The sequence below is a fragment of the Cibotium barometz genome, chromosome 32 (assembly GCF_041138505.1).
Source record: "Cibotium barometz isolate CiBa-2024 chromosome 32, ASM4113850v1, whole genome shotgun sequence".
NCBI classification, from domain to species: domain Eukaryota; kingdom Viridiplantae; phylum Streptophyta; class Polypodiopsida; order Cyatheales; family Cibotiaceae; genus Cibotium; species Cibotium barometz.
The window spans coordinates 14,218,183-14,240,316 of NC_141077.1; positions in this window are offsets into that span (position 1 = coordinate 14,218,183).

Sequence of the window (22,134 nt, forward strand, 5' to 3'; positions counted from 1 at the left end):
TTTTAGATTGCAATTTGGAGATGGTTTGTTACTCCAACCATTCCGTACAAATTGGTTACCCTTGATTTAATGTAATTTCTGGTAAAATTATGCTGATAAATTTGTGGTAATCATCATTTTGCATTTAACCCTTAGTTAATGCCTACAAATCACACTCAAATTCAAGATTATTCACAGCTAGAGTTGCATTTGAAGTCAATATTAGATGAAATGGGAAAAATCACATTCCCATTAAAAACATGGGCGTGCGGTAAACCTTCACAAGCTTTTATCAGAACCCCCTCATATTGCATATCATTGGAAAGCGCTTGAGGAGTAGAATCTAGACCTTTGATCTCTGACAAATTTGGAGTTTGTATGTTTAAGATAGAGCAAGAACAATATTAAAGTGTCATTCCCAAAATGTAGGAGTTTTCCCATTTGATCTAATATTGAATTTTTGGGAATGTGCATAAGAATGAATGCTATATGCATTATATATTGGGCACATTACATTAGTGTAAAAATGGGATGAGACACTACCCTTGTCTAGAATAAGGCAAGAGGTAAGACCTTCCACATAGATTTGGGTTTGCATTGCATAATGACACAAGATAAACATCAAAAGCCTGTGAGAAATCCACCAAGAAAGCTTCCAAATCATGCCTAAATGCTCCATTTATCTTTGCAATGGTGTTCCTCATCATATCCAAGCTTTTTTGAGGCCTATTTCTTGAGATTTGAAGCCCATAAACTCTCCAAAAATCTAACAAACAGAGGTCCACATTTTTTCTCATTGCAAAGGTATTCTTCACCATACAAACATAAGCAAGTCTTTGAGGTAATCTTTGATCAATTGCTAAGCTTTTCCTTGAATTTCTTGCTTGAATCTTAGAGTTCTTGAAACCTTCCTTGAGATTTAGGGCTTTCTTCCAAGAAACCCTAATTTCTTGACATTGGCCATTCCAAGTTGCCATTAGCCTTGTGTAATCATCATTAATCATACTAATGATACCATTACACAAGCTAATACTTCAAATAGTCTCAAGTTTGGGGGTTTTTGATCAAATCCATACACCATTGGATGAGATTGGAACCATTTGATGCTTCTTCAATCATTGGTGTGACATTCAAGCCATCTTAATGCTTTTGGGAATGTCAAGATACATGCCAATCCGTATGCCTTTTGCTCACCTTGTTTCTTAATGAAATTTTAATGCATTGAAGGCATGAATCAATACTCGTAATGGCACATGGTATGCTTATGTGAATGCCTAATACACATGTACATGGAGGTGTTGATTGCCCATGTGTTTGACATGCCTATATAAGAGGCATACATGTGTTTTGATTGATACTTTTGGAGCCATATGGTGTTGTGGAAGAAATTGGACATGAGGGGATTGATATTACGATATTGTACATGAGTTCATGAAAAACATTGTAAGTCATTCTACCCATATCTTTGAAGTTTAAATCACACCTCACATCACTTTGTCTTGAAATTTTTTTTTCTATAATCTAGATTGGTGTGAGGGTACCTTGGCAATCGGTTGGCAAGGCCAAGGGGAGCATGTCTTGAATCTTCCTTGCCATAAGTGCCGTTGGTAAAGCCGTAAGGAAGAGGATTAAATACCTGGAGTGAAGAAATGGCCACAACTCTTGCCATCGGACTCAACTTTGGTAAGAGGGTGGGAAGGATTGGCTAGAAGATTAGCAAGCAAATCTTCCCATCAACAATCAATCTTCATTGGCTTAAAGATCACATGTATTATGCCATTGGTCAATGCATTATGCAATGAGGATATTCCTTGATGCTATGCCAATTGCCAAGAGAACATTAGTTGTATTTTGAGAACATCATAAATTTGAGATTTTATCACTAATACAAAGGAGACTATGCCAAAAAAATTTAAAATCTACATGTATGGTTGGGATTGAGGGCAATTGTGGACACATATAAGTTGATTTTGGAATACAAATGTTGAAGGAAGGAGAAAGAGAGACACGATACACCAAAGATAGCTCCCAAAAGTTTGTGGAAAGCACACCAAGGTTAGGTATATATATAGGTGAGACCTAGGGTTAGGTTGGGCAAGCTATATATAGCTCCAACATCCCTGCTCAAACAAAGGTCTCTAGATGTGAAAGAAAAAACCCTTGGGGAGTAACAAGGAAAAAAACCCACAGCCCCGATATATTCCTACCATTTTATTATTATATTTGAAGTGTTGCGATAGAAATATTGCAAGTACAATGGTCACAAACAATGGTCACAAACACCCTTCATAGTCTCTAGAGAAATACAATGGTCCAAACAGATGTCTAATGAGATAATATAGAAGCATCAACATACAATAATTTTCCAAATAGATGTCCAATAGAATGGTCCAAATAGATATACAATGAGATAAGAAAGCAGCATTAACATCCAGTAGTTATCCAAATAGATGTCCAATAGAATAGTCCAAACATATGTCCAATAGATAATATAACAACATCAGTATATCCAATAGTGGGCCAAATAAACGTCCAATAGAAGAACATATCAGCATAGTTGTCCAAATAGATATCCAATAGAATGGTCAAAATAGATGTCCAATGTGATAATATAGCAGCATCAACATCCAATAGTTGTCCAAATAGATATCCAATAGAATAACATAGTAGTGTCCAATGGTCATCACGTCCAATAGTTATCCAAATAGATGTCCGATAGAATGATCCAAATAGATGTCCAATGAGATAATATAGCAACATCAACATCCAATAGTTGTCCAAATAGATATCCAATAGAATAACATAGCAGAATCCAATAGAATATATGAATCAATCATACATCATCTGTATAATACCAACCATACCTTCAAATAGATGTCCAATGAGGTAATATAGCAGCATCAACATCCAATAGTTGTCCAATAGAATAACATAGCAGCATCCAATAGAATATATAAATCAATCATATATCGTCTATATGATACCAACAATACCTCATGTGTGCACCCACTTGGTAGGCTGTATCATAAGTGAGCATATAAAATGATATGCTAAATGGCATAAATAGAATAGTTAAATAACTCATTAAAATATCAAGTGCATAAGGCCAAACGGTGAATAAATCTTGAAGTCTACGTAAGATTGTAAAATCTTTACATCAATCACAAATACCTGCGCTATACATGCAAAAAAGGAAAAGCTATTACACATTATAAGATAATGTATGCATGCCAAAATTTTATGTTATCTACAAAAGGGTCAATAGATTAGTATTTCGCATCAAAATCCATAGCCTATAAACATTGTAAGGCAATGTATACATGCCAAAACTAATTCTAGAAGTATAAAGCATAATGTGATAATCAAAATCCATAGCATGTGAACAAGCTTCAATTGTACAAAAAATGGATCAAAACCATAGCATGTGAAAAAGCTGCATAGCAAGCCTATATCCAATCATAGTGCTTAAGTGTCCACATGATACACTATTGTTATCACATACAAAAACACACAACTGTTAGCTTTAAATCTTAAGAAAGTGGTAAAATGCCTAAAAGATTAAAGCTTCTTTACCCACATGCAACTTAGATCAAATCTTTCTTACCCGCATGCAACTTAGATCAAATCTTTCTTACCCACATGTGACTTAGATCAAATCTTTCTTGCCCACATGTAACTTAGATCAAAGTTTCTTTTTCTACATGCAACTTAGACCAATGCTTCTTTTCCTCTCATATAGCTAAAATCAAAACTCATTTACATGCTTGCAACTTAGGTCAAATCTTCTTTTACCTGCATGCAACTTTTTCCTCTTCCTCATAATTTGGACATGCACTTGCACTCATGAAAAGATTAACTTTCAAATTATTTCATGCACAAAGTAACTTGATATCCTACCTTTTGCATGCACACTCACAATCAAACCTTGTTAGAAAATAATAACATAGAGGAAGCCATGAAAACTCAAGATATATCATATCTCTAGCGAGTAGCAATAATATCACATAGAAGCAATAATCTACATAAAATAGATATACTATGTCAATATTGATTTTTATGTAAGTACGCAATAGAAAAAAATTGATAATTGTATGTCTATATCAAAAAACTATTTATGTCAATTTAAAAAAAGAGTTGGGCCAGACTGGGAAGTCCTATGCAGACTCCCGAGGCAGCCCCAACTCTTTTTTCCCATGCAGTTCTATCGTTGCTTAGCAACAATGAAAATAGTAGCAAAATTTTGTTACTGAGTAGAAAAATATTATTGCTCACTAAATGAAATTTTGCTACTAAGTATTGATCACGTTGCAACAAAGTAGTAGCATTACTAGCAACAAAATGGGACCGACATCTCAGTACTCTGCTAGTTATAAAAGCACTATTATTTTCGCTGCTTACACCCTCATTACGGTGTAGTGATTTATGAGTTAAAAAAGCTCTTTGTGAATTTTATTATAAACAATATAATAAAAGTGACAACTAAGAAAGTATATAATCTGATCACGTCCAAGTAGGTTTGTAGGAGCATCCACACAAAATCCTCTCTCAAACTCATGCGAGAACAAACATAACCCATGTGTTAAATACACAACATACACCTTGCAAAATTGCATCATTTTTTGTGTTGAAATCAAAGTTGTTGATCAAAATCTCATGAAGAAACTATAGGTAATGAAGACTCTCCATGATCCCGAGCTGAAGCAGGTGGCTCTCCATGATCAGGGTCATAGATGATGTTACTCCCATAAAAGTATTTAAAGAATGTGTATGGATATATGCATCAGAGTCACAATCCCAAATTTTTTAAATGAAAACTTAATAAATAACATCTCTCTCTCTCTCTCTCTCTCTCTCTCTCTCTCTCTCTCTCTCTCTCTCTTCATAGTTTAAAATGTAGATATAATTTCAAAGTATCTATACTTACTAATATGTAGTCATACTAATAATGTTTAAATTTGTGAGAAATAAGGAAGAAACACGACAATAAAAAAGGCTACACATCCCATATCAATTTATATTGATGCATGGGAACACTTGAAGGATGAAGTATAGAGGGGAAAAAATGGATATATCAACACATGGTGTCAGGTGAGCGGATGAGGAGAAGAAATGTTTGCTCGGGGGGGTTCGTTTTATAAGTAAACCCTCTATATCATGTGCATTCAGGTCAGCGGATGAGAAGAACTGTTTGCTCATGGGATTCACTATAAGTAAAGCTTCTATATCATGTGCATTCAGGTCCTATTTTAAAAATTCCTTATCTTTGAAATTTTCATGAAGAAAACATACCCTTTTTCTATTCAACCTATGAATACCCCTTTTAAATGGTATCCTTATGTATGTAAAAAATGTGTAAAAAATGGATTAAAAAATCCCTTTTGTTGAACCCACGTGCTATGCTTACATATTTGTGAGTGACTCCCCCAATATTGTTTGCAATCTTAGCAAGGGAGGAGAGCATAGATTTAAAATAAGATTTGTAAGCTAATCAATCTCTTTATTTTTAAATATTTTGCTTATATCCCAATTTATATAAATTAACACGTATTTTTGTATGAAAACAAATGTAGACCAAATATTATGCACGTGATCCCACAAATTCATGAGATTAGTGATGGCATCTCTTATGGATATACGTGGGTGAAGCAGCCAGGTGGAGTTGAGAAAGCCATTGAGGTATATATTCTTTTCATGTACACTTTTTACATTTCAATTTATAATTAAATCTATGTATACATCATCAAAATGTATATTAATATAGATTATTTGTATCATATTATTGTATGAGGTCGGTGTAGAGGTATCTTGATCGCATTCTATGGGTGGTGAGGGTAAAAGTAAGGATGCTACATCAATTGATAGAGAGAGATGTGAGTAACCCTAGGTGACGTACATTAGGATTTTCATAGCTTTTAAACATTTAGTTTCTGGTCACTTAGCCACTTTGTACATATATATTTGCATCTATATTTGTAGATTTGATTGTATTGGATAATTTGTCTTGTATTGATTTAGTCATGGATATTTATACATGTATTTATTTTTGTCTTATGACTTTTCATCAATGTTGTAGTATACAATCGCATCATACATATATATCTTAGCTCTTTATTATCAATTGTTCTATCTCTTTAATGTAAAAGTATATTAAATATTATACATGATTATTAACTAATATAAGATAATAAATGTTTAAACATATTCAAAAAAAACATGATCAACAAGATGTATCTCCATGTAAATGAAGTGGAGGATAATGTTCGAAGATCTTGTATGCATGAAACTTCCGTACTCCAAACACAGAAGAGATATGATATGAATGACATTTTGCAGGAGGTTCTATACATGACTCCTAGAATCACATAGATATGCCTATTGAGTAATGTTTTTAAGCACAAGCTAGGCTGCTTGGAAGAAGGCTCCTCTCCCAAGGTGGAGTTTCATATATGAACTCTAACACTAACAAGACACAAAATGAACTATATATCCCAATTACTAGTTCACAAGATTTGTGTTTGACTAGTTACTGATTAAAAGCATCTTTATTTCTAAGAATGGGACATAACACATAATGTTCATTATTACAAATATTTCTTCATTATATTGTGACACTAATTTCTTCATACACATGTACTCTAAGTTTTTTTTAAAAGGTTTATGCCTTGTCTATCTTTTCTACCTCTCCTACCCTATCCTCCTCAAGCTCAAGCAAGGTATGTCTATTGTTTTCATTTACCTCCTATGCAAACAAGCTTTCCATGAAAGCTATCTTTTGAGTATTTCCTTTCTCTTTAAGTTTTTATTTGCTTTTTTTTCTAATTAAGAGCTCTCCATTAACTCTTCATATGGTAAGAGATCTTAACTTTTCTTAATACTGTCTTTTTCTTGACTTGGTTTAGTTTTGTAGGTTTTCAACACATACAAGACTCCCAAGAGATCTCTTTCTTGTATGTTTCTTCTTTCATGCTTTTACATGTTTATAGGGTTTGTAAGTTTTAGGGATTTTAAGATAAAGGTTTATGATTAATACATTTTTTCCTTATTTTGGTTTGATTTTTTAGGTTTTCAATACATACAAGCCTCAAAAGGTAAGAGATCTCTTTCTTGTATCTTTCTTCTCTTATGCTTTTACATGTTAAAGGGTTTGTTTATTTTTCCATGCTCCATGCTCCATGCATATCGGTAGCTACCTATGTATGTCGGTACCTTCCTAAGCACACCGGTAGCTACCTATGTATGCAGTAGCTTCCAATGCATGCCGGTAGCAACCTATGCCTGACGGTAGCAATCAATGCATGTCGATAGCTTCCAACGCATGCCGATAGCAACCCATGCATGCGGGTAGCCACCTATGCATACTGGTAGCTTCCAATGCATGCCGATAGCAACCCATGCATGTGAGTAGCTACCTATGCATGCTGGTAGCTTCCAACACATGCCGGTAGCTACCAATGTATGCGGGTATCTTCCTATGCATACAGGTAGCCTCCTACACAACATGATTATACCAACCAACGCATGTCGGTAACAACCAACACATGTCGAAGGCAACCAACGCATGTCGAAAGCAACCAACGCATGTTGGTAGCTTCCAATGCATGCCGATAGTAACCAATGCATGTCGATAGCTACGTATGCATGCCGGTAGAAACCTACGCATGCTGGTTTCTACCAATGTATGTCGGTAGCTACCTATGCATGGTGGTAGCTACCTACACATGTCGATAGCTTTATACATTATGCCATATGCATTAGCCTTATGGATTAGCCATATGCATAAGACTATATGCATGAGTTTTAAGTATTTATGTTTACGTGAAGGAGGAGTCAATATCCAAACAATATTTGTAAGTATATATTAGCCTCAAATTGTATCTTTTCTTTTAATTAAAGAAGTTTATCTTAAATAACAACTTTCTAAAATGTTCATTTGTTTGTATGTCTATAGGTTGAAGCAGTAGACCATCCCCTATGCAAGACAAATATGATTTTGCACTACAATGACATTTGCAAGATCTATTTGATAGGGTGCAAGACAAAGGATATATTGTTATTACTAGAGGATATGCTTGGGAAGCATGGCAAGTAAGTACATTCCGAAACCTTAAACCTATTTGTTTTTATTGAATTGATTTTGGCTTGTGTTAGTTTTATTATGTTTTAGGATCATGTAACTAGAAACACTGGTGCAAATGTCCATGTTGGTAGCAATGGAAATCTGAGAAGCAAAGGGAGTGGAGCTATAAGAAGGAACAATAATAATTGCACATCATGAGATCTAGATAGCTCCTAGCTCCATAGATTTTCATTACGCTTTTTCTTGTATATGAAGTTTTTGGAATCATACACTTATGTAATTCCCTAAGTATTGTAATTGAATTTTGACATTCCTTAAACCATGAATTGCAATTGTTTTTTTTTTGGTATTTGTCAAGTTTTACATTACACTTATCCATGATGATGTGAAGTTGTATTAGTTTTACTATGTCTACATTAGAAAAAAAAAGACTTGGGGTAGACTTGGGAATGCAGACTTCCCAGTTTGCCCTAACTTTTTTTTATTATGCATTACTTTTGCTGCTCAGCAGCCAAACTAGCAGCGTGTTTAGCAATAACATAGGCCCGACATCTCCGTACCCTTCTAGTTATAAAAGCGCTGCTATTTTCACTACTAGACCCTCATTCTGTTGTAGTGTTACAAAAATTTTGAAACATGCATAAAATCTGAATACTCTATTTTTTAGCTAAAACCCCAAATAATCTCAATACCCATAGTGAGTTTTATAAAAACTTTGAAACATGCATAATAATGTCATATGCATGATCACCTCCTAGTAGAGACACGAACCAAATCAACTATTAGGCCAATGCTTCTATCAGTTAAATGTGCTACAATTTTTGTGAATCCTACCTTTAGATCTCTTGTAGAGTTTTAAGGATGATCATTAGGTATAGACTTTTGGTTACCTTTATTACTGAAATAAACCATTCACATTTAGTATAGGTTTTGATTCCCTTTACTTTAAGGTATCTATGGCATCTTATTGAGTGCTAGCTTAAAAATATTCCACCACTATTTGTAAGATGTTGATTTGGAATTTGTATTAGTGTCGTTCTTTTACTATTCATACTCATCGTCTTTACGTAGACCTATGATTCCTACATGATACCAACATGTCAAGTATTCAAAGGCATGATTAATGTCTATCTATAATTGTTGTGCTACATTAGTTGTTGACCATGTTGGGAATTTTTTAATCCTCTTTATGTATTGATCATGACCTGAAATTTGCAGCAACCTCAAGCCACTAACGTATAAAAATATGTTTTACTTATCAAGTTTAGATCGTCTAGGATTCATTTCCTCCAACTACATGCTTTTAATTCATTTAGTTGTCTAGGTCTTGACCCTCCCCTTAATATATGTATATAGATGTTCATTGTAAATATAGGATCCATTTGATCCCAACCATTTGAAGGACTAGTTATTGCTTTCAATGTTTTATGTTACAATGAAGTGCATTCTGTGGTGCTAGAGACTTAACCTTACATTTGCATATCCAATTGCTCCCTTTAGTACATGAAGAAAAAGATAAAATAATAATAAATTTATAGATTCATAAGTACTCCATCACACAAAACACAATTATATCTCCCATGGCAATGTCATAGGTCATGCAATTTTTCATTATTTATAAAACAATAGTACACCTACATATTTGTGCATTAGGTACATAATTTTGTGACATGTCACATTAGCTACATAAGATAGCATGTACATATGTTTTATCCATTCAAGTTGAGCTAATCCAGATTGGTATCCTCCTGCATAACACATGATGGAACATGAAAGCATGATAAATGATACATGAACATGTTACAAATGTTAAACATAATATCTTTAACATGATGCAAAAGAGAAGCGCCAATTCGAAAACATGAGATACCTAACATAGAGCATGATCCTCAACTCAAATGCAAGAAAACAAAAGGCTAGACACAGTATTAAGTCACTCTATTCATATTACATGTTCTTGTTGTGAAACGAGACAAAGTATAAAACCATATTACGTGTAACAAGCTACATAGCACATGATGTGTTGTTAAACCAAATAAAGTATCAAACCATCTTACATGTAACAAGTTGCAGACCACATGATGATATTATTGTCAAATCAAACAAATTACAATAGCACCTTATGCGCAACAAGCTCCATGATGAATATGCTCCTTTTCTTAGTTATCTCCAATTTGAGATTTTGAATGAAAAAGTGCATTGTGAACTAAAATAATGGAGGCATTGCTTTGATGTCATGCCAATTCTTAGAGAGAAATTTATCTAAGCTCAATAAATCACCATAAAAGCTAGTACGCCTCATATCAGAGATAGTGAAGTAGGTTATTGAGGTGGTGGCAATGCAAAAATACAATTTTTTCAGGAAAAAAAGAGACCAGTAAAGCACCCTTAAGAGTCTTTTATTAGACTAATGGTTACACAAGTAGGTTTATGGTATGATGAATTTGTATACATATTGGTTTTTAAACTCAAAATCTATTAGCTATATAGAGTTTTTAGTGGGTGAACCTAAGGGCAAGTCCCATAGTACCTGGGCTCCTTCGAGAATACTTGGTCGCTGTCACGCCTAGCTCATGGGTCTTAGAGGGTAATGCCCTGAAGAAGTAGCAAAACCTTCTGTGAGACTGGAGACGATGAGGCTAATGACAAAAGTGTTTCTCTGCTTGAGTCTTAGAATGAGCTTGCTCACTTCTGACCGCGACTTGAAAAACAAAAACAAAATTGGTTTTTAAAGAGGTAGGTTTCTTGGTAATCTAATTTCTTAGATTTATTTTTGTGAAATAAAAAACCCAATCTCAAAGAGTGTTTCTTTCGACGATAAGTTTTTACAAGTAGTATACAAGAGGTTCCATGGATTTTGATGACTTCAAGGTTGTGATTTCTTGAGGTCAAATAGTGGTAGTTATTGCATGCCTTTCTTCAAGCACAATATTGTAGACTCGAGTTTCTTAAAGTGAAAAAAACACTGAAACAATTACTAAAACCCTTAAGGGTAATTTAAGAGGTGATTTTCTTTGAGTGCTACTGTTACTAGGTCCCCCCGAAAAAATCCCCATGATTATAGTAGGGTCAGCATCATTCTTTGTATTTTGTTTAATAAGTGTTAATTCTCCTAGGCTCGAATCATCAGACAGATTGATATCATATTGTAGTAAACAGAGTGTTAGTGTAGACAAAAAGAGAGTCATCGAAGTGTATCACATGTGAATTCACAAGAATGAGATTTTTAATTCACATAAAAACAACCAAAACAACATGACATAAGGAGTTTTGTTATTGGAATTATAAGTTTGTATAGATTAAGTAGATAAGGCATCATTTTTTCAAGAAAGGGACGTCTATTGAGTTTGAAAAACATAGAACAAACTCGGCTTTAAGCCGGAATAGAATAGAATTACCCTAATATGTAAGGTGATCTCAACCACTCAGGAGTATCATGGTGCCATGAAAGACCTGTGGGACTAGAGGAAAAGAAAATGGTGTGGTCCCAGTTCCCCATAAATTCATAAATAAGGTATTTTTAAATAACTCCTTGAATGGACATTATATATAGGAATTCTACGTAATAGACCCCTTGTGAATGTTTTTTACACTATGGCTTCTTGAGGTCAAAATAAATGGCTCTAATGGTTAAAACTTTACAAAGGGTATAAAAGAGGTTTTATGGAGTCAAGTATGGAGTGTGATCTCTAAGATTGTGATTTATTGATTTATTGAGATCATAATAATGGTAATAATTTCCTGGCTTTCTTCAAGCACAATAATGTACACTAAGATTTATTCAAGTCTAAACACATTCTAGACATTTTACCCATTCAAGGTAGTTTCCTAGGTGAATTTCTTTGAGTGTTTTTTTGAGGTAAAAAACCACATAGCAACATTCCTCTTCACAATAGGGAGTTAATGAGGCGGCTTTCTTATTTGAAAATATGAAATCATATGGTCAAGAAGCCTCCACAAAGCATCCTAGAGAGGATCCTAAAGAGCACTCTAAAATGATGTTATTTATTTGGTTACAAGCTCACGGGTCTCACTCACAAATATGTAAGTGTAGCAAGTGGGTTCAATAGAAGGGGTATTTTAAATCCGTTTTTTACACAAAATGATGCAAAAGTGAAGACTCAATTGAAATACATGACTAGAGATCGCAAGACATGATTCTCTAGTGAAAACGATAAAAATCAAAAAACAAAACGTTAAGCATAATATTAAAACATAGTACTTACGAGCCTCTTGTCAATTTAAACATAGTATCAAATCAGCTTACGTGAAAAACTGCATGAATGAATGCGCTCCTAGCTTTTCTCCTCCAAGCGTCTGAATGGAGAACTGCATGATTCTGAGCTCTAAACTCCATCGTGAACTGGGTTGACGTGGTTTTCCATGCCTTCAGCGCTAAGCGATGGTGTCTTACAGGCAATGACTGACAATGCTACGGATTTGATGCGTCTTAGGGCGCTCTTGCACTTGAGCTTGATGACTCTTACTTTTCTGCGCAAGTGGAAGAAGAGAAAGAAGAGAGTAGAAACTGCTGGAATGTGCCGACTGTTGAACCTGCGCCCTAAAGCCGGCAGTCGGTATCGCCCCGGTGTATCGTTAAATAATTCCGTGGATGCAGGTGGCCGTGTGATGTTGCTGCTGCTGCTGATATTGTTGCTTAAGAGGCCACTCTCTTTATCACCAACATCATTGGAGCTTCGGCTGCACGTAGACGCCGACCGAGCGAGGCTAACATTAGACGTCATTAACGCACAGTTTCTATAAAAATGTTTGAAGTAGTTCCAAGACTAGGAGGCAAATGGAGCCGCTCATGACGCTTGCCCTAACCTTCCGACTACACAATTTCCTAACCTTCCGATCCAGCGATTCTCACCCTTCCCAAAGGACCTCGAACCTTACTAAGGCTCAAAGCTTAGTCCTGGCACGAGGAGGAGAGAAACCTCGAACATGGACGTGCACAGTGCAATATATATTAGCCATATAACGAAGGGATATACTTTTACGTGACAAAAGAATCAACAATAGGTGTTTCTATATCTAGGGTGAAATAGATCCGTGTTCTTCGTCCCTTCGGTTAGAGATATTAGTGTTTACAGAGGTAGGTTTCTCAGTAGGGTAGTTTCTTAGATTACAACGTTGTGTTAGAAAAAGCCCATTGTAAAATAACTAATCCATCTGATGGATTAGTTTATACAAGGGGTGTCGTTAATAATTTAATTTCTAAGATTATAATTCCTTGAGGTCATGAGACGTAGTGGTAGTTATTGCATGCCTTTCTTCAAGTGCAATATCACACACTATATTTTCTTTAAGTCAAACCATCATTCGAAACAATTATACCCCTTCAAGTCTTATGTGGCTTTATTTGCGTGCAAAGCTTAGGTGGATCACTTAAAAATGTATCTTGTGAGTTCATGAGAAAGGGTTTCTGAGTAACATTTTTGGAATAAACTTAGCCAAATACATAAAGGGCTTTTCCAATGCATTCCATTAAAAACTTGCAAGTTCATTTTAAATACGTCGAATTCATAAATAATACCAAAAACAAGTTGAATGCACGTGATAAGATGAACCCTTTGAGCTGTAAATTTTGAAAATTTTCATTTCTTGAGGCAAAACAAATGGCTCTAATAATTATTCACAAGGGGTATAAGAAAGGTTAGATGGTTCTCATCTCATAAAGCTACCCTTGAAGCACATAAAAGATAAAATGGAAAGACCTTCAAAAGACTACCCTTGAGGAGCATCTTCTTCATAAAGCTAGCAGTTGGTGAAATTTAAGTTCAAAATTAGTAGTACAAGTATTATATGGATTGCTCTAATCATAAAGCTACCCTAAAATCCCTAGAGTGGGTTCTAGAACTCTCTCCTTTTGGGCTAAACTCTAGAGAAATTGGAATGTACATAAAAAAATCATATTCATAAATCAACTTATACTAAAGATAGAAACCAATATAACCATCAACTTTTTGATTCCATTTGCTTTTAAGGTAGCTATATGTACGGCTATAAACATAGATATAGTCATGTAGGTAGCGATGTATACAGCCACACTCTCGAAATTTTGTAGAGATAAAATTAGAAAATTAGTGTCTGGCCTATTATTAGCCTACACCCACATGTCACTACCATATAAATGGCTACAAATCCATCCTACGGATCATGTGGCTAGTTAATGTGCAAATGGCAATATGCTTAAGCCACTAGAGTGATGATATGAAAATGTATAAGGATCATGTGGTTGATAAATTACCAAAATGGTAATAAGCCCAAATCTTTGCACGATAAGCTTCTAACTTCTCTCATGAGAGAGAGCCTTTATCAACATAGTTGCCACATTGATATGTTTAGAGACATAAGCCTAATCTCTTATAAAAGGCTACCCTAATCTCTTATGTAATAAGCCTCTCCTTGACATAATGATAACGTAAGTCAATGTGATTCGTGATTAAATGAAACAATGAGTTCCTCGCAACAACTGCTAATGCACTTTTGTTGTTAATGAAGATGGAGGTGGGTGAGTAGTGTCCACCAACACCAAGATCTACCAAAAGGCATCTAGGCCACACACACTCCAAAGTCATTGCAGAAGTTGCTATGTACTCAACATCAAATCTCAAAGTGTCCATCCTTGGTTGCTTGCTTCTTGTTGAGCCATGACATACATAAATCACCAATATGAAAGGAAACACTACTAGTGGTGGAAACTCCCATGTCATAACATTCAATCCAAAAATTGGAGTCAAGGTATTTAGTGCTTTTTGAAAGTATCATAATACTCACTTGGTAGCTTGCCAATGCTTACTTTTGGAACTACGCATAAAATTGATCAATTGGGAGACCCCTAACTCAATGGATGGCCTTGTATTACATAGATAGATGAGGCACCCAACAATGTAGTGATAAAGTGATGTATGAAATGGTTCATCTGCATCCTAAAGGTTGATCCTAGAACCTATCTCTAATGTGGCAAGGGTATTAGAGTATCTAAGACCAAATGGTGTAAGCACTCTATGTATGTAGTTTGGACTGTAACATCACAATACCATCGTCATAGTGCATAGTATTATAGTCCTTAGACTGAACCGTGTAAGCACTCTATGTATGCACTTTGATTGCAACATCACAATACCATCATCATAGTGCATAAACTCTATGGTTAAATAATAATATAACTTCCAAATCTATTATCACAAATTACGCATGTAATTCATACTTAAAGGTTGAAATATTCTCCTCATTAGGGCCTATGAGTAGCATGTCATCAATGTATAAAACAATGACTCATAAATAATTCTTACTCCTATTTACATAGAGTGTAATTTTAGTTGGGTTGTTTCAAAAATCATTTCTAACCAATTATGCATTTATCTTCTAGTACCCTACTGTAGAGCTTGCTTTAATGGCCATATATATCTTTTCTTAACCTCTATACTTTAGAATCACATCCATTTGGAGCCTTCTTAAGATCATATAAATATTTTCCCAACCTATATGTGTTAGATCATGTCCCTTTGGAATACAATAAAAGGCTAAGATATATGACTCCTCATACAAATCACAATTCCAAAAGGTCTCCCATATGTCAAGCCAACCAAGAGAAAACAACACAAGCTTAGACAAAAAATACAACTTGTGATATTAGGACATTGTTACGAACTCCTACAATACTGTTTAGACAAGCAGGGTGGACAGTGCCCCTTTTGGATGATAGCTTCTGAGGACTTTCCACACACACTCCCCACTATTAAAGCTAAAGGAAACTCCTCTTTTACAAGAGAAGGATAATGAGAAGATCGAGGGATGCCTCTCCACTATAACCACCTACTCATAGATAACCACTCCTAACTTGACATAAGTAGCATTGTAGATGGGATATAACAATGCCCCATAGGCCGTATGCATACGGCCTATGCATAAGGCCATATGCATATGGCCTATGCATGCGGCATACAGCCTATGCATAAGCCGTATGCCGTATGCATAGGCTGTTTGTATATGGCATACAACCTTTGCATACAGCCTATGCATAAGGCCTATGCATAAGCTGTATGCATAAGACTATGCTTATAGCCTATGCATACGGCATATGGCCTATGCATAAGGCTGTATGCATAGGGCCTATGCATAGGCCTATGCATATGGCATATGGTCTATGCATAGGTTGTATGCCGTATACATAGGCCGTATGCATAAGTCCTATGCATATGGATCTTGACCTAAAACTAATCCCTGGCACCCAAGGGTGCAAAAGAACAAAGAGAGGAAGCATAAACAAAGAGGGCTTACCTCTACTAGCCGAATCCATATGAACCGTATGTGTGGCCTATGCTCTTAGAGGTCATTCACTTGAATAGGCCTACAAAAGATTATCATAATAAATCAAAACATTAGTTCATTATGCGTAATAGGGCTTATGAATAATATGTCTATGCATAATCAGGCTATGCGTAAAGAGGGATATGGCATAAGAGGGATATTGCATAAAGAGAGCTATTGCATAAGAGGGCTATGCACAACCTATGCATAAGGCCTATTGCATAAGGCTATGCATAATCCCTATTCATAAGGCTATGCATAAGCCCTATTCATAAGGCCTTATGCATAAGCCCTTATACATAAGCCCTTATACTTAAACCCTATGCATAAAGAGGGATATGCATAAGCCCTATTGCATGAGCCCTATGCATAAGCCCTATTGGATAAGAGGGCTATGGATAAGCCCTATTGGATAAGAGGGCTATGGATAAGCCCTATTGCATAAGCCCTATGCATAAGCCCTATTGGATAAGAGAGCTATGGTCCTATGCATAAGACCTATTGGATAAGAGGGCTATGGATAGCCTAGCCCTTGTGCATAAGCCCTATTGGATAAGAGGGCTATGGATAGCCTAGCCCTTGTGCATAGCCCTATGCATAAGAGGGCTATGCATAAAGAGGGATATGCATAGCCTAGCCCTTATGAATAAGCCCTATGCATAAAGAGGGATATTCATAGCCTAGCCCTTATGCATAGACCTAGCCTATTGACCTAATGCACCCAATGGTGCAAAAACACAAAGACAATAAGCATAAATGAAGAAAGAAGGCTTACCGTATGAGAGGCTATGCCCAAAACCTTGCTCACTTGAACAATCCTACAAAAAAGAAACATAATAAATAAAAAAGTTAGTCCTCATTAAACACATTAGTAAGCAAGAAGAATAGGAGAAAAAAATGGTGAGTGCCCTAAAGCCTACTCTTAATGCATAAGTGAATGGAAAAACTAGTTTATGTTAAGCCTAAACCTATGCATAATGCATAGAATGCTTAATAGAAAGCTTTGATGGAGAGATCTCCATCATAGCTTTCTATTAGAGCTTTATGCATTAGCCTAGCATTAGCAAAAGGGAGAGGAAAGAGAGGGGAAGGGAGAGGAGCTCACACATACCTATTTCCAAGCTTTCCGTGAAAGCTTGGAAGAAGACATATAACCATAAAAGAGAGAAGAAAGCAAGAAGTGCTTACCTTGGAGAGGGAGACTTGATTGATTCAAGACAGTTAAGTGATGAGTTGAGGTGGGAGGAAAACTCGGGCTGCACTTATATACTTGCCCACCTTTTCACACTTTATTAAGTCTAGGCCCTCACACGTGCCCCACCATATCCATGCCCATTCCCTTATGTCCAAACCATGCCTAAAGATCTAACTCAAGTCCAAGACCAATACCCCTTAATTACAGGTAGGTAGTAGAAAGGAATCAAATCTCAGCGGCGGCAAGGGTGCCATTTAGGCGGAAGGACTAGTTATTGTAGGTCGTTGTTCAGTAGTAAAATTTCATTGGTAATTTCAATGCTATAAATGCCACCTAGGAGTGAAATCTTGGGCACTTGTCCACATGGTAGTTTTAGATAACTCATGTCTTTTTATTCTAATACATATTTAGTTTTGGTCTGATTTCAAATATCTGATGATAGTGATCAAGGGCTAGATGTTGGTTTCAAAGTATGGTTGAGAGAAAAAATATGTTGTATGTGTGAGTTGTATGTGTGATCAATGCAAGGGACAACATATACAACAACATTGTATAGCAATTAAGTATTTCTGTACATATGGGCTTCATGAGGCATTTGCACAAACAAGTGTGGATGATGACATGGAGGAGAACTATAGGAGAGTGTTACATAATATGCTACACCATTCAATGACATCGGGTAGATTGAGAAAGATGGAAAGGCTTCATAGGGAAAGCATGCCTGAGAACCATCTTTGCCAACAAATGAATAAGGTGCCTCCCATTTCCACATCAGGAGGAAGAGAATCTCATCATGGAAGACATGGTGAATGGCTTCTTTTAAAAGGAGGTCATGGATGATAGAAGGCACATCCAATCTCACAAGAGTAATAAACATTGCATAGGTCAGAGGCAAGCACCCCTTTGTATGAGGGGTTTCCGTACTCTACACTACGAGTAAACTTGGAGCTAATATTAAGAAAAGCCATGTTAACATACATTTGATGTATTTCCAAATCAAACTGAGTTGCAAAAGCTAGTAGTACTCGAATGCTTGTACTATGAACTACGGGTGAAAAAGTGTCATGATAGTCAATCCCTGCAATTTGTGAGTATCCCTTTGCAACTAAACGAGCTTTGAAATTATCAAAGGATCCATATGCCTTTGTTTTAGTCTTGTAAACCCACTTACATTTGATAGGAGTACGATCAGAAGGTAGATTGGTAAGAACCCATGTACCTTTCGAGATCAAAGACTCATATTCAACTTCCATGGCTTCCTTCCATTGATCCTTTTTTGGAGAGAACATAGCTTCTGCATAAGTTGAAGGATCTTCACAAATAGCCAATACGTGATTAAAGGTTTCAAGATCATCATCATATACATGATTTGCATCATGCTCAAGTTTAATAGGAAGATCAACATAGATATCAAGATCTGTAGCAATCTCCTTTGAAACCGTAGGATGAACATCAATAGACTTGTCTCCAATATCCATCAAAAGAGTGTTGTCATCATGCAAATCATTGTCCAAAAGTAGAAAAGGAAAAGAAGTGAGTAATGTTTTTGTATCATGAGCATCATTTGTGGATCACGAACCTCCCATCAATTGCTCATTGAATATAGCATCTCGACTAACAATTGCCTTTTGAGAGCTTGGATCGTTAAACTTGTAACCCTTTGAGTTGTCAGAATAACCAATCAAAATAACCTTCAAACGTGAAGGTTCTAGCTTGTGTCGTGTCTCTTTTGGGACATGAATATAAGCAATACACCCAAAGACTTTGAAATGTGCAACAGAAGGAGTTTGGCCTGTGTGTCCAAGCTATGATTGGAATCTTACCAAGGTGCAGTAGTTGGAAGATGATTTTGAAAAAAAACAGCTGTCAATACTGCTTCTGCCCAAAAAGAGCGAGATAATCCAGAATGAATAAGCATGCATCTGATTGCATTCAAAATTGTACGATTATTTCGCTCTGCAACTCCATTCTGTTGGGGAGAATATGGAATGGTATACTCATCATGGATGCCGTGGTTGGTGCAATGATCATGAAATAAGTTGGAAATATATTCACCACCATTATCACTTCAAAGAATTTTGACTCTTCGACCACTGTTATTCTCCACAAATATTTGGTACCTCTTAAATGTGTCCAATGCTTCTGATTTATGTCGTAGCAAAAAAACATTTGTATATCGTGAATAGTTATCAATAAAAGTAATGAGGTAACGGTAGCAAGACTTGGATGGAGGAAAGGGTCCGTAAATATCAGCTTGAATGAGATCTAAAAGATTATTTGAATGAATATTTGTAGACATTGGAAATGGCTTATGATGATGTTTGCCTAGAGCACAATATTCACATATCCCCATATGCAGGTGAGATTTGAGGTCCATACCTCTCACAAGATCATGACGATGAATATCAAGAAGCTTTGAGAAATTTGAGTGAGAAAACCTATAATGCCATAGCTTACAATCCAGACCTCCTAGAGCTGTACCAACATTTGCAACATCCTCATTCAATGAAAGTTCAAAGAGATTACCATGTCGAGGAGCAACTGCAATAGTGGTGCCATCCTTTTCGATGCGACACTTTGTATTATCAAATCCAACAAATAGACCAAGGTCCACAAGCCGCGCAACAAAAAGTAAGTTTCTTTGTAAATCATGAACATATAAAACTCCTCGGGTTGAGGAAGAAGTTCCAAAATACAAGTTGCCAATACCCATTACTTGGCAAGTTGTATTATTAGCAAGATAAACCACTTTCTTGATAGGAATTGGATTATAATTGTGTAACCATTGCAATTGATATGTCATGTTGCCAGTACCACTAGAATCAACAATAAAGAGAGAACCATCACGAACATGTAGTACCTTTTCTGGAGAGACATTATAATGAACCGAATTAGCCTCTTGATGAACATTATCTTCATCATTAGGATTTTGTTAAGTAGCATAAGCTTGATTTTGAGCTTTATCATAACACCTCTTGAAGCATCGACTGGATGAATGCCTTGTGCTCCCACAATATTCACACGTTGCAAAAGAGGAAGAACCCCTTGATAAATGAGGTTACTTATTTGTAATATCGTGTTCACCATCGTACTCTTGTGCCCAACATTCAGATACCAAGTGACCACTTTTGTCACAATAAGAACAACAATTTTGAGGAAATCTCAAAGGAGAAGAATTACCTCCTCTTTGGAAGCCATGAGATGTAAACTGGGAGGAGAAAGAAGGGCGTTGCTGAAATGGACGTCTCCGGGGACAGCAAAGGCTATCTCTGATTCTGTGTACTCTTGGGCAATAATGACCGTTTCATGAGTTACCGATGTCTGACGATCATGACGTTGAGAATATTCAATCAAAGAAATACATGTATTCTCAAAGTCAATTCCATCCTTGTTAGATAATATAGTGACAATATTATCATACAAAGGATCCTTCACCGTATCAAGAAGGAACCAATTGAGTTCGAGGAATAGGATCCCCTATAGCACAAAGTTAATTCATAATACATTTGAATGATTCAATGTGACTAGACATGGATGTACCTGCCTTGAATTAAAGCTTGCCCAGAAGATTACGGAGATACAGAATCTCTGTAATAGTTTTCTTCTCAAACATAGTGATAAGATAGTCCCATATAGCATATGACATGGATAACGGATAAACATCTAACATGAGTGAAACGTTAAGGGCAAAAAGTATATACCGACGAGAATCCTTATCACGACGAATCTAGTGTGCATGATCAATTTTCCACTGTTCAAAAATAGGACCTTCGGTAATAATAACATCATTTTGAAGTGGATGAAAAGGTTGAGGAGGGCATGCCAGAATACCAAGAACAATATCTGCGAGTTCATCTCCTTCCAAAATTAATAGCATCTTGTATTTCCAACCAAGAAATCCTTGGCCTTGGAAAAGAGGAACAGAACGCTACCGAGAAGGAAATCCGTTAAATAGGTATGGTGTTTGCCATGTGGGATTGTGAGAACACGTACAAGATAAGATCGCAGAACTTGCAGACCATGTACGAGATATGAGAAACGTAGCCAAAAATAGACATGCACCAGACGACGAGCATAAAGTGATCGTGTAAAGATTGAAACATGAACCAAAATTAGAACTCTAAAAGTGGAGACCCGTGTCTCATGCACGGCAAGTTTTGTATCTAATTGTAGCTTGTATAACAAGCATCCATCTGAAGCTTTCACGGAAAGCTTTGACGATCAAATCCTGCTTACGACTCAAAGACAACTACCTATTTGTAGCTTGTATAACACGCATCCATCTGAAGCTTTCACAGAAAGCTTTGACGATTAAATCCTGCTTATGACTCAAAGACAACTACCTATTTGCTCTCACGAAGAACCTATTTCACTGTTTTAGATGCAGTTTGCCTAAACTGTCCTAACTTTTGACTCAGAACTCTGATTGACAAACCGTTTTGATAGGATTCACCAGCACTGTACCATCTATGCACCAGCACATGGTTTTGGTTTTAAGGATGCAATTAAGAAACAGTTATAATTACAACAAGTGGAGATACAAAATCATGTAGGCAACATGTAA